General features: G+C 41.2%; 1 protein-coding gene across 5 annotated transcripts in view; it reads right to left on the reverse strand.

Annotated features, from left to right (window-relative positions):
• Window positions 1-12,233, reverse strand: part of VPS13A (vacuolar protein sorting 13 homolog A) — a 2,994,934-nt gene that overhangs the window by 2,727,250 nt on the left and 255,451 nt on the right. The window lies entirely within an intron of this gene.

The following is a 12,233-nucleotide window of genomic DNA, read 5'->3' on the forward strand; positions in this document are numbered from 1 at the left end:
TCCTTGTTACCAAATCACAAAATAAAGAATAGGTTTAAACATGCAGCCACATACATAGTATCATTTGCAAGAGAAAAGAGGGTGATATATGTTTGTTGACTTTTCTATTCAAGATAGAAATATTTGCCGAACAATGTCATAAGTATCACTGTCAAAATATCCTAAGCCCTTTGCTGTTTTGGGAACCTAACCCTTCTCCATGCCTAGTATTAGACAAGAATTGCCATGACAAAAATCATAAATATAATATGCTCCCATCTTCTTAACACAGTTAAGTAGGTTATTTATGGTTAGCCTTCATATTGGAAAAGGTGTCTACTCCCTTTTTGTGGCCTTGCATTAAACATGCCGTTGAGTTTGAGAGAGACCGCTTTAGTTGCGGGCCTAGAAATCAAGAAACTTTTAGATTGCCATTGACGCCATGAGCTTGTGAACGCGCTGACTTGACTTTTAGATGGTCCAACAACATCTGAAGGACAGTTTCTGCTTTCCATGACCCCTCCTCCAATAGGGGAGGAGGTGAAAGTTAAGGGGTTTGGGCAGGCAGGTGACAAAGTCATGCTGCACATTTGTCCAGATGAGACGCATCATTTCTATATATGTTGGTGATCTGAGGGCCATTTTCCACATTTGTTCGAGGAGATCTTTGGGCTAAGGTCTCCTCAATGGTTTAAGAAATATTCATGCTCATGAAATGGCAGTGTTTTCTAGGGTACAATTTTCTATGAAGGTATTTATTTATTGGAGCTTTATAAACACCAACTGCGAACACAGTTGCTTCGAAGTGCCTCAAAAGAAAGGGGTGGGGTATTGACACCTCGTCTTTCACAGGCTTTTGAAACCTTCAGATCAGTTAAGTGCAAAGGCAAAGGGAAGTGCATTTACAAAGAGAAAAGTCAAGTGCAGAGATGAGGTGAGGGCGAAGAGCAAAGAGCATGATTCATAACACAAGAAGCGGCATGAGTAACCAAGGATGAAATGTGGGAGGGATCATAGACAGCAGGGTATCCAGAGACTTGCAGGGGGAAAAATGATAACTAGACAGCCAGTCAAGTGCAAAGTGCTACGAATAGTCTAGGAATGGAGGTGGATGTATGGTCTTCCAGCACAAAAGATTGTTTGAAAAAGGTCTTCAGCTTTTTGCAGAATTGAAGATAATTTTCCCCAGACCGAAGTGTCACTGTGAGGTCCTTACAAAGGCAGTGCCAGCCCATTTCCAGGGTTTTGCTATCCAGTTAATATACAATTGGGAAGCAACTATCAAGGTCATGAATCTGAATAATCTTAGGATCCTGTTTGGGTGGAATTTCCTAATCTTATGTTTAGGTAGACTGGGTAGTCCCAGTAGGTTCTATGGAGATGGTGCAACATGTTAAAACTGATGCAAGCTCTAAAGGAGATTAGAGTAGGTGATATGGTCCCATGGTTTCAAGCCCAAGATGAGCCTGGGTATTTATCTGTATTTATTGTATTTCTAAAAGAGAGAAAAAAAATCCCAATAATAACATTTAGACTGGAGTGGTGAAATACTAGTACAAAAAGTAATAGAAATAGATAACAAATAACACTGGTGTTTGTGTACATTCAATGACTTAGGTACCATTAATAGGTTATAGGGTGAGGAACAAAGACATACAGGAGCCAATTAATCATACAGAACAAAAAATGGGTGACGTGTGCTTCAACAATATACTACAATGGAAGAGGATAATGACAATAAATAGTTCCACTCTGTCCAAGGATGGCATTGAGACTGCATAATGTGGTATAGCTCCTCGTGCTTGGGTTTAAAAGTGATAAGGATGAGTTCCAAGTATCCTTGATTAGACTGCAAATGGCCGAATACCATAACCATACGTCAATAGAGGAGATTGGGTCTTTAAACCAGGCCATTGCGACTCTCCTCCTGCCCAGCAGTAGACCCAGACCCATGGGTTTGCTTATATTTTCGGGGCATGTCACCCATGTATCCCAGGATTCCCAATAATGGGGATAGGAGTAGTTCTATATCAAGCATGTCCCTAATTAGATGAAATACCTTTAACCAGAAATAGTAAATCAGGCTTCAGGTCCAGGCCAAATGAATAAAGCTAGCCCCAGCAGATCCATATTACATACAACAATCTGATTGCAAATGGAAAGGTTTGTGTAATAAAAAGGGAGTACGATAAACCATGTGCAGATAAACAACATGTAGCAAGCCTGGGCCTTGAAAAGTGACATCCTGGATCCACGACAAACGGGGTTCGTGAAGGGGGTGGGCATGACCCTAAATCTCTTTATTATAAATCTTTTTAAAGAGAGGGCGTTGGACTCTGGTAAACACTCTACCTCGCCTTCATGGACCTAGAACAGGCCTTTGACTGAGTCATCAGGGGGAAGCTATGGGCAAAGTTGAGGAAATGGGGATGGTCATTAGACCTGGTTGAAGCTATGGAAGCCCTGTACACCGGCACTTCTGTTCGGATCAGAATGTCTAACAAGGGGTTACTCTCTGACAAAATTAACACCTTCCGTGTATTAAAACAGGGGCGTGCCTTGGGAGAACTTCCGTTTTGTCCATATATAGCGGATTTGGCAGAGTCACAAGGGGCGGTAAAAGCCTTTCCTCCGATGATTAATGGTAGGGAAATACCGTGGATTCTTTTTGCAGACAATCTCGTCTTCTTAGATCAGACGCAGATCAGTTTCCAAAGAAGATGGACTGCATTTCAGACCTTTTTGACCCTGAACGGCTTCAAAACCAATGTCGGGAAATCTAAAATAGTGGTTATGAAATCAGCCGGTAAAAGGAAGTGTGAGAGGTGTGTCTGGAGAGTGGAGGATACCCCTCTAGAAATTGTCAACACCATTGTATACCTGGGTGTGACAATAAATAGTTGTTACTCCAATGATCCCCAGCAAGTCAAAGTCCTTCTGATGTGTAATTGGGGTCCCCAGTATTAGGTTTATGTGGAGGGCTGGGGTATAAACCATAGGGAAACCGCACAACTCCGCGGCATATGCCCAGGCTTTACACGAGAGGGATCCCACATCCACTCCACAACAAATGTGTCTTTTCCATAAGTAAATAATGCGAATCATAATGGACGGACACGACCAGCTCCATCAGTAAGTGGGACTGCTCAGAAACAGGATCGAACCAACAGAGGGCATAAAGAACCTGGCATATCCAATATTAGAACTCAGGATTCTGGACTGTCAGGCTGCCTTTTGCATGTAGTCTAGTCAGGGTTTTCCATCTCACTCGGCATGGTTTTCTCGCCCAGATTAAGCTGAGAAGAGAATGAAGTTTCATAAAAATACAACCTGGAGACATAGATGGGGCTATTAAGAAATAGGTACAACAAGTGAGGAAGTACCACAATTTTATTGAGATGTTTCCAGGCAAAGGAGAAATTTAACACACAATCCACATCTGTTATGTACCTCCATCACACATTTGGTTACCTTAAATGATACCCTGAGACAGTTTCTGCATCTATACTTCTTTATTGCTCCATATAAACTTCCTGCCTCTCTCTCCTTTCCCTTCCATCCCCATTCCAGTTATATTCCCTTGCATTCCACATTCTGCAAGCCACAACATCCCCCCCTTGCTTATCAGAAACGTTCACTCTGTATCTGTCCAGCAGGTTCACCTCTACATCTGTTCAATCAGACATACAGGTTTACGAATGTCTCTTTGGGGCCGACCACTGATTGCCCCGCGAACTCCCTCATCAGCTATACATGGTGGAGAATGCCCAGAGTCTTTAAGTGACAATAGATCAACAGGTTCTTCATTTCCCCGGTCCTCATGCAATTCTTCATTCCGTCTTTCATGCAATTCTTCATTCTGTCTGTCTTCATATGCTTCTTCCCCTCCTGAATCATCTTGAAACATTGAATGAAAGAACGAGGCATCTCCAGTCACTTCACTACCACCCCTCATATCAGTGACCATGGGCCTTTTAACATACGTCACAATGATATGCTCTGACTCATCACTAGGGTCCATCTTCCTGACCATCTTCCTTTGCTGGCTTTGCCCTCCTAACATACTCTCATCTGCAGCCCTCTGATGACCTTCGTGTTCTTCAACTTTCCTCTTACAAGTTGTCCAAACCATATCTCTCCCCATTCTTTCATTGGAAGTACACCCTGTTGCCTCATAAGCAATCTTTTGATGACCTCTTATAACTTGTGAATTGTCCACTAGTTCTCCCCCCAGAGGGAGCCACTTTCTTCTAATCATTTGCCCTCGATCTGTTGAAGCCACATCATTTTGCTTAAGCTGTTCTCCTCGGCTCACCTTCCCCTTCTCAGAATGTTCCACCACTAGGCATTGTCTCCCCTTTAACATTGACAGGTTATTGGTTTCATCAGTTGACAACAGAGATGTTATGTTCTCTCTTTGCACATGACCCAAAAGTGATTTTCCTGACCACATCCCAAGCACCTTCAACCTATGGCCAGACATCGACCTTTGTGCGGAAACTCAAATCCACACCTATAACACAGTCTTCTCGGTCACCTTCTATTGACTCCATTCCATGTGTCTTGACATAGTATGCTCGAGTACCAAGACTGTTTTCGTGCACCACTTCTAATGTCAGCTAGTGTCTCCAACTGCTTCTTACCTTCTATATGGGCCACTTGTTTCTCAACTGTTTCATACATTCTCGCCAATTCCAGAATATCTTTCAGTTAGAGAGGCACCCTTAGAAGATGTTTCCGCAACTCCAACCATGTGCAACTTTCAATTATTCTCAACTTAATTGCTTCTTCATCAGTAAATTTTGCGAACTCGCAATACGTTGCTTTCTCTCGTAACCGCAACACAAACTGTGCAATTGTCTCCTGTGGCCTCTGGGTGCACTGGTTAAATACATATCTTTCATAATCTTTGTTAGGAGCAACCATCAAGCGTTCTCCTATAGCCACAATAAGAAGCTAGTACGAGGTTCTCTCTTCAATTGTTGTCAATGCCTTTATGACACTCTTCATCTCTTTTCCCACCAAGTTCATAAATATGTCTACTTTGTTCGGAACATTCTCATCTCCTAGTGCTCTTAGGAAGTCCTCAAATTCAATTACCCACTCTTGCCATCGCCGACCTTGGTTACTATGTGGCACAAGATTAAATGGGCCTGGGCGGTGTAGATAATAGACTAAACTCGACGATATAGGGTTCCACATGCCTTGAACTTGGTCTGGCTCCCACTTATATCATTAGATGACATTTTGAGCTAGTTGCTAGTCTTTATACCTTAACTTTTGACACTGCCTGTCTGTTACACTGCACTGAAGTGTTGCATCTTTACCACCTATGTTGCGCACGTGCAAACTTATCAATTTCACTGCTTCACCAAGTAACCAACCCTGGCCTTTCTTACATCGATCACAAATATGCATTGACCATGTCACTGTATATGCACTAGTAGAATTCTTCTTCTCTAGACTGCTGTGTGAAGTGAAACACTTCCCTCATTATTTGTTGATCAGTTCTGCTGTCACACTGTCTGATGCAGGAACAGAACTTAAGCTCTTCTATTTATGCACCTTAGCCTCTCTGCACACGTGATCGTCCTTAATCATGTATGCACAGTGACCAAACCTTTGATCCCTATTAGTTACTTTGCACTATACATTAGTTTGCAACGTACGATGCAAAAGAAACCCCAGCATCATTACATCACTTTGAGTTTCAAATATTATCTTGGATGATACTAGTCAGTGTCTTCAATATGACATGCAGGATATCACTGTTCACTATAATGCTAGTCAAAACTGGTCTTCCGTCACAAAATCTTTATTGAATATGCTGGGCAAGTGAACGTTGGAAGTTTTGCTTTTGCTGGGTTTGCTCTGTTAAGACTTATCTTAGTCTCTCAGTTGTTGTCACTGGCGTGGGTTTTGATTGGTAGTTTGGTCCTGCATTACTGCAGTGCAGCATTGTTAGCTTTGCTGTACAAATGCAGATGTCCGTTTCTTTTTTTTCTTTTCTTTTTTTAACTTTTCAACAACACTTTATTGTTTTTCATATAAACATTAATAGCAAAAGTAACAATGCTTCTCAATTAGCAGAAAAAGTGAAATTTACAAAAGGACTAGAGCATCATAGATAATACAGCTCAAACAAGGAATCAACCTTAGTGAAGCATAACCAGCAAGATAACCACAACCACACAAGACAGGACAAACAAACATACAAAAAATAAAAAAGAATAAACCTTTTTTCCATCTACCCATCAATCATATAGAGCCATAAAGGGACCCCAAAGATTCAAATAGTCTTCATCCTTATCTTTATTATGAAATGAAACCTTAGGTTTCTTCCTCGATTTCCAAATCCTGAGTATGAACTTGATAGCCACCATTATGGCTCCATCAATCCAACAAGAATGTCTCATAATCCGACGACCCCTGTCCTTACGGGAAAGTAATATGATATTCACTGCCAACCTCTGCAAAACCACATCAAAAATCAAGTCAATTCTATCAATCACTGCCGACCAAAACTCCAACACTCTCGGGAAATCCCACAATAAATGCAATAATGTACCCCTATCATTATTACAACCCCAACACAAATCATCTGACCGGAGCCCCAGTCTAAACATCCTAACCGGCGTCCAATATAATCTTCCAATAATTTTTTCTCTAATCAAACGTAACCCCATATCAGGACCCAATGTCAAATTAACCTTCAGAATGTATTTCCAATCTAACTCAGAAAGTTCAACCGGAACATCATCCGACCACACATTTCTTAATCTAGACCATGCCCCCCTGAGTTTCTCATCAATAGGCATAAATTGCATATAAGTACTTACCCCGTATTCCGGACCTTCCAATAAAGTACCAATCTCCGGTTTATTCCCAATAGAACCATCAGCCAATTCCAATCTCCATTTCTAATCTTGTCCCATGACAACTTTGTAATGCTTTATTGGTAGAAAATTCCTGTGCCCGCCAGTTCATAAGCAAAGTGCATGTTCTGATATATGTCCCTCTATTATATGCTGACGGTAATCAGGCTTCACTCAGCTTCTGACTGAGCATGTGTCAACTCTACTAAAGTCAAGTATAGGGCACAACGCAGGACTTCCTTTCTTTTGCAACATTCCGATATCTTTTCTTTGCATTCAGGTGACTTCCACTGACACTATTTGCTGTTACTGCAACTTCACACCAGAGGACACCAGAGGTAGATTGTTCACCTCCCTTACTGGAGCTCAAACTCCTTTCCGTTTCGTTTCCATGTAGCAAGAAATAAATGCTGCACTTCTATTAGGCCGGTAACTTCTATGTGTGAATCCGGTTGAATGAGCAATACGAATGCTGGACTTCAGAGTGCACCTCTATTATATGGACACAGTAATATCCTCTGTTGCGTTTCCGTTGTGTGTCGTCCTATTGCACTGCTAGAACAAACTTTCCTTATTCATTTACTCGCTGTTCTATCTCCATTTCCACTTGCATTTTTGAATCGCGTGACCTTTCCAATCTTTTAATGTACTTTTCAGAAAATGCTTTATGAATTCAATCATGTGATGTGTTGCACTTTATATTTGTCACTTCACACTACTAGTATGACAGTATTATCATTATTTACATTCCCTTTCTGACTGTTGTGTTGAATTATCATCCACTTATTTGCCTTTATTCATGACACCATCAACACCTTATCAATGCTTACTTTCACTCTGTTTCTTCTTATTGATGGAACATTTCTTATGCAGGCAATCACTTAGTATTTCTTTCACCTTTATACTTATATTTATAGTCTTTCTGTCCTGCTTTTGCGCTATTTTTACGTTTCCTTTATCTTGTTTGCCTTCGTTGCCCTCACACCATACTTCGTATCATGTAACTCGGCTCGTTTCCTTAGCAACTTCTAATCATGCCCAACGATGGCAGCATGTTACTTGACGTCTTTAGGTAATTCTTTCTAGTACTCCCTGGAAGCTGCTCCCTACGTCAGCTGCTCTCGCTCTGTATGCCTATCTCAGCCTCTCTGTAAGTTACATTCAGTTGTTTACTTTAAAAAAATACAGTTTTCATCTGTTTAGCGACCCTTTCCATAAACTAATGCCCATATTGCGTATGCCACCTACTGATATTTGCTTTAAATGTCCATATTTGCCATCAAGTTTAAAAAAAAATGCTTCATCCATTTCAGCAACTTCCTCCACAACAAAATGTGTATATTGCTATCATTGCACTCTGTAAATGCTTGTATACAACGGCCGCATGACTGTATTGCCTGCATCTTCCTTCCGTGCAGCAATCTATTATCATGGATTTAACATGCACTCTTATGACCACGCAGCGCCTCTTACCATTCGTATCTTTGTTTTTTTTTCTTGCATCCAACAGCATTTCGTTTCTGTTTCTTTGTTCATTACCGTTTTTCTAGTTCAGTTTATTTCCCAGTTATGAATTCATGGTCCTCTTGTGGTCCCTTTTCCTTATTTTCTTTTTTAGTGTCCTGATATGATATCCTCCTTAGGTCACTGCTTATACCCTTTTCCAATGTCCCCGTATTTCTTATTCCTTTTTCCGACCAGCCATCTTCACATGCTATCTCTTTTCAGCCTTCTTTGCAGTTTCTTCATAAACTTTGTCACTTGTGCTTTCTATTTTCTCTTCACACGCGTGGATTAGCCACAACATCCAAACATAGCATCTCAAGGGTGGGCAAGTAATTATTTTCAGATAATTATGCTCTGTTGCAGCAGATGAAAACCCCAAGGTATCTAATGCCATCAGGACTCCAGGTAACTGCAAAGGTTGGGGGTGGAAATGAGTGGCCTTGGTAAGAGGAAAAGCTTCAGATTTTGATGTATTAATATGAAGCCCTGAAAAGCTCCCAAAAACCTCCACCTCCTCTAAAAGGAGAATATCATCAACCTCAAGTGACAAATGTAGTGTATGGCCCCGAATTAGCAAGCCCACCTCTCTGAATGTTCCTAGAGGACTGCTGCCAATAGTCTGAATACAATGGCAAAAGCAATGGCGAAAGGGGATATCTTTGTTGGGTTCCCATTTCCATTGTGAAAGGACTATTAGAGCACACAAGTGTATTTTGGTAGCTTGTACAATATGTGGAGCATCCAACCTCAGGGCCACGTTAAAGAAAGGAGTGTAACTGGTTCAGAATGACCCCAAAAAAGAAAAGAAATTCAAATAAAAAAAAGAAATCGACATGGGTTGTACAAGGTGGAACAGCCAGGGATGAAGCCTGCCTGCTCTGGGAGGTAAATCTGCACCATTCATAGCAACAGTCACAATCTTGGCAAACATTCTATTGTCAGGGTTAAGTACATAAATTGAACAATATGATTTACACAATTCATGCATTTTATTAGGTTTCAGTTAAAACAATGATCAAAGCCTCCCTGGTTCAAGGAGGTAGACTGCCCAATTGAAGAGACTCATACAACATGTTAATAGGCGTGGAGTGAGGTCATGTGGAAAAGCTTCATAAAAACCTACTGAAAATACATCCTGACAGAAAGCTTTACCTGTGGGAAGATCTATAGTATGATTGATCTCTGCTTAAGTAATATCGATATTTAACACTTCTTGCTTCCTGTATCTTGAACATGAATGATGTTATCTAAATAAACAAGTGATCTGCTGAGTGGTACAATATTCACGCAAGGAGTATAATGTTTGCTAATAAGAGGCAAAGGTTAAATTAAAAGCGGCAGCCCCCTAGTCCACATTCAGAAAGCGGCAGCACCATAGACGGCCAAGATCTATCACCCTTGCCTTAGCGATGGGCTTCTTTACACCGACATAGGAACAATACATCCCGATCTGCAGCAGCAATAACATTGGATAAGGCCATCTTGGAGGGGAGGTTAATTTTTAATAACAAAATACCTTACTTCCAATGTTTTGATCTTTCTCAAAAGAATTAAAAGTGGTCCTGAGGGATTACAGCACCCTGGCCTTGGCTGAGATTTATAAGCTTGGAAGGCTTCTTACAAAGATCTCTTGGAGTTAAGGGATGGTGAATTGACCTGAAAGTAGAATTTGATTTCCAAGCGCAAAGTACAACAGAAGGTTGTATCTTTAACACTGCCCTCCTTAAATCTTCAACTACTTGTGCAAGAAAAGTATGAAGGAATAGACACCACACAGAGCAGATCAGAGAATGGTATGAAAGCAGCATGCAGGGTAGAATATTGCACCAATTAAGCCAGTGAATCACTTCCTCAGAGACATTCAAGAGGTCAATTCTGGAAAAGGAATTGTGGAATTATTATTAGAAGAAATAAGCAGACATTTTGGGGGGGTGGAGTGTAACACTCACCATGCATTATGTAAGTTTAATAGTTCCATGGCTTGGAGAATAATCTTAGAAAATGTTGATATATGGCGGGCTTTCGGCGAGGACCTGTCTAAATTGGAATCTAGGATAAGATTGAAATCTCTACCCCATAAAATCACTTACTTGGGATATTTGAGTAGAAGGCTGAGGATTTGCTAGAGGAAAGCAGGCTTATCAAAGGTCAGTCTGTAAATACAGACTAATAATACCAATACTATGCAAAGCATCCAGCTGCCAGCGAGAATCGTCCTTTAGGGTCAGTCACTACTTCAGAGAGCCTAAAATCTAGTGAATGATGGATCATGAGTGCTGCTACTCGTGAATAACTAGAGGAGGGGGGGGAAGTATTGCTCAGGACTTAGTTAAAGGAATCCCAGCAGATTAGTCAGATGGTTCTCCTGTAAAAATACTAAATTAGCCCCATGTCTTGAGATGTATGACAAAATCTTCCTTTTAAATAGTTATTTAAACCCTGTACGTTCCAGAATAGGGTGCACGCTAGATTAGTGATCTTTGGCAAATGATAAATAACAGGAGTAACAGGGCAGTCAATCGTCAACCATTTCAATGTGCGCCTGTCTAACAGTAGTCTCTAGATACTGGTATAGAGCTTCTATCACCCTAAACACCACACCACCAAACAGCCCCCACCACTCTCACCAACGAAAAAACTAGTCAGTTTACCCAATCCCCCCCCAAAAAAGAAGACAAACACAATTCATAAATTCTATAAGAGGTTGCTACCAATTAATGTGATTCGCTAGCTATGTCCATACATTAGCAATTCAACATATCAAAATTATAGATATTAACATTGCAATAAAAAGCTTGTTCCCTAAGAGTGGAATATTGTAGATTCAATTCAAGTTAAGCTGGAACGCCAAGACAAAACAGAGTACGAGACCACTATTGTGCACCAGGATTCGTTATCCAAACTCATTGTGAGAGATGTGTCGAAGGATATGAAGAGGTGGCAGTTGTTAAAGGTGAGCTTGATGGTCCCTCAGGCTGACCATCTAGAAACGATATTGCCGCCTTGGGTCTGTGAGGAAATGGGCCTTGCCATTCATAAGGACCCAGAGTTGCGCTGGATGAAGCATGTAATACTGCTGAAGCTGGTGATCACATAGGATCTCACAAACCCCATTAAAGGAGCAACGAGAGGCCAGTAGAGCAGGCGTAAATTCCAGGTAAAAAGCAAGTGTTGCGCCCTGGTACTGAATCAAACCTTTTCTCTGGAAATGTGGCATGTAGAATCCTGGGCAACAAAAAGAAAATGAAGAAACCAGAGTGAAGCATGGTCTTATCTTCTGGTCAGGGTGTAGCTCGCCCCAACGTTTATTCACATCCGACCATGTGACTGGAGACCGCGTTTTCAAGCTCTTCGTTGTATTTTAATACCATTAAATGAATTAATCTTGGCCCGTCTATGGTTTTCATTACACCTCTAACAGGAGCTGAGCTTACTACTCATGTTTTTGTATCTTCTTGCGGACAAAGCAAGGCTCTCGGCGGCCCCGACTCGACACTGGGCCAGGCAAGCCTTTCTCGATCTTCCTTCACCGTCCGCTATTATTCTGCTGCGCCACACTTCCAACCCTTTCATTCACGGAGTCCAAGTTTGCTAAAGTGCATTGTGGAACATCCAGATTCTATATATTCCTATGTATATACGTTGGCGCATCGCCGCAATCCGTTTACTACATAGCCAGCCTTATGATTATTTCGTCTGCTTGCGTTACTGCAGCTGTACAATTGTAAAATGGGTTTGCATTTTCTCTGGTGCTTCTCCGCATGTGCAATCTTCATTTTGCTATCGAAATGTTGCATACTTCATTATTTCGTTATCAGGTTCTATAAGGTCTATATTCTTACTTCACTTATATCTCTTCTGTGTGTGTCACCT

This window comes from Ambystoma mexicanum, chromosome 6p (genome assembly GCF_040938575.1).
Source record: "Ambystoma mexicanum isolate Mex_15411 chromosome 6p, UKY_AmexF1_1, whole genome shotgun sequence".
Classification (NCBI taxonomy): Eukaryota; Metazoa; Chordata; class Amphibia; order Caudata; family Ambystomatidae; genus Ambystoma; species Ambystoma mexicanum.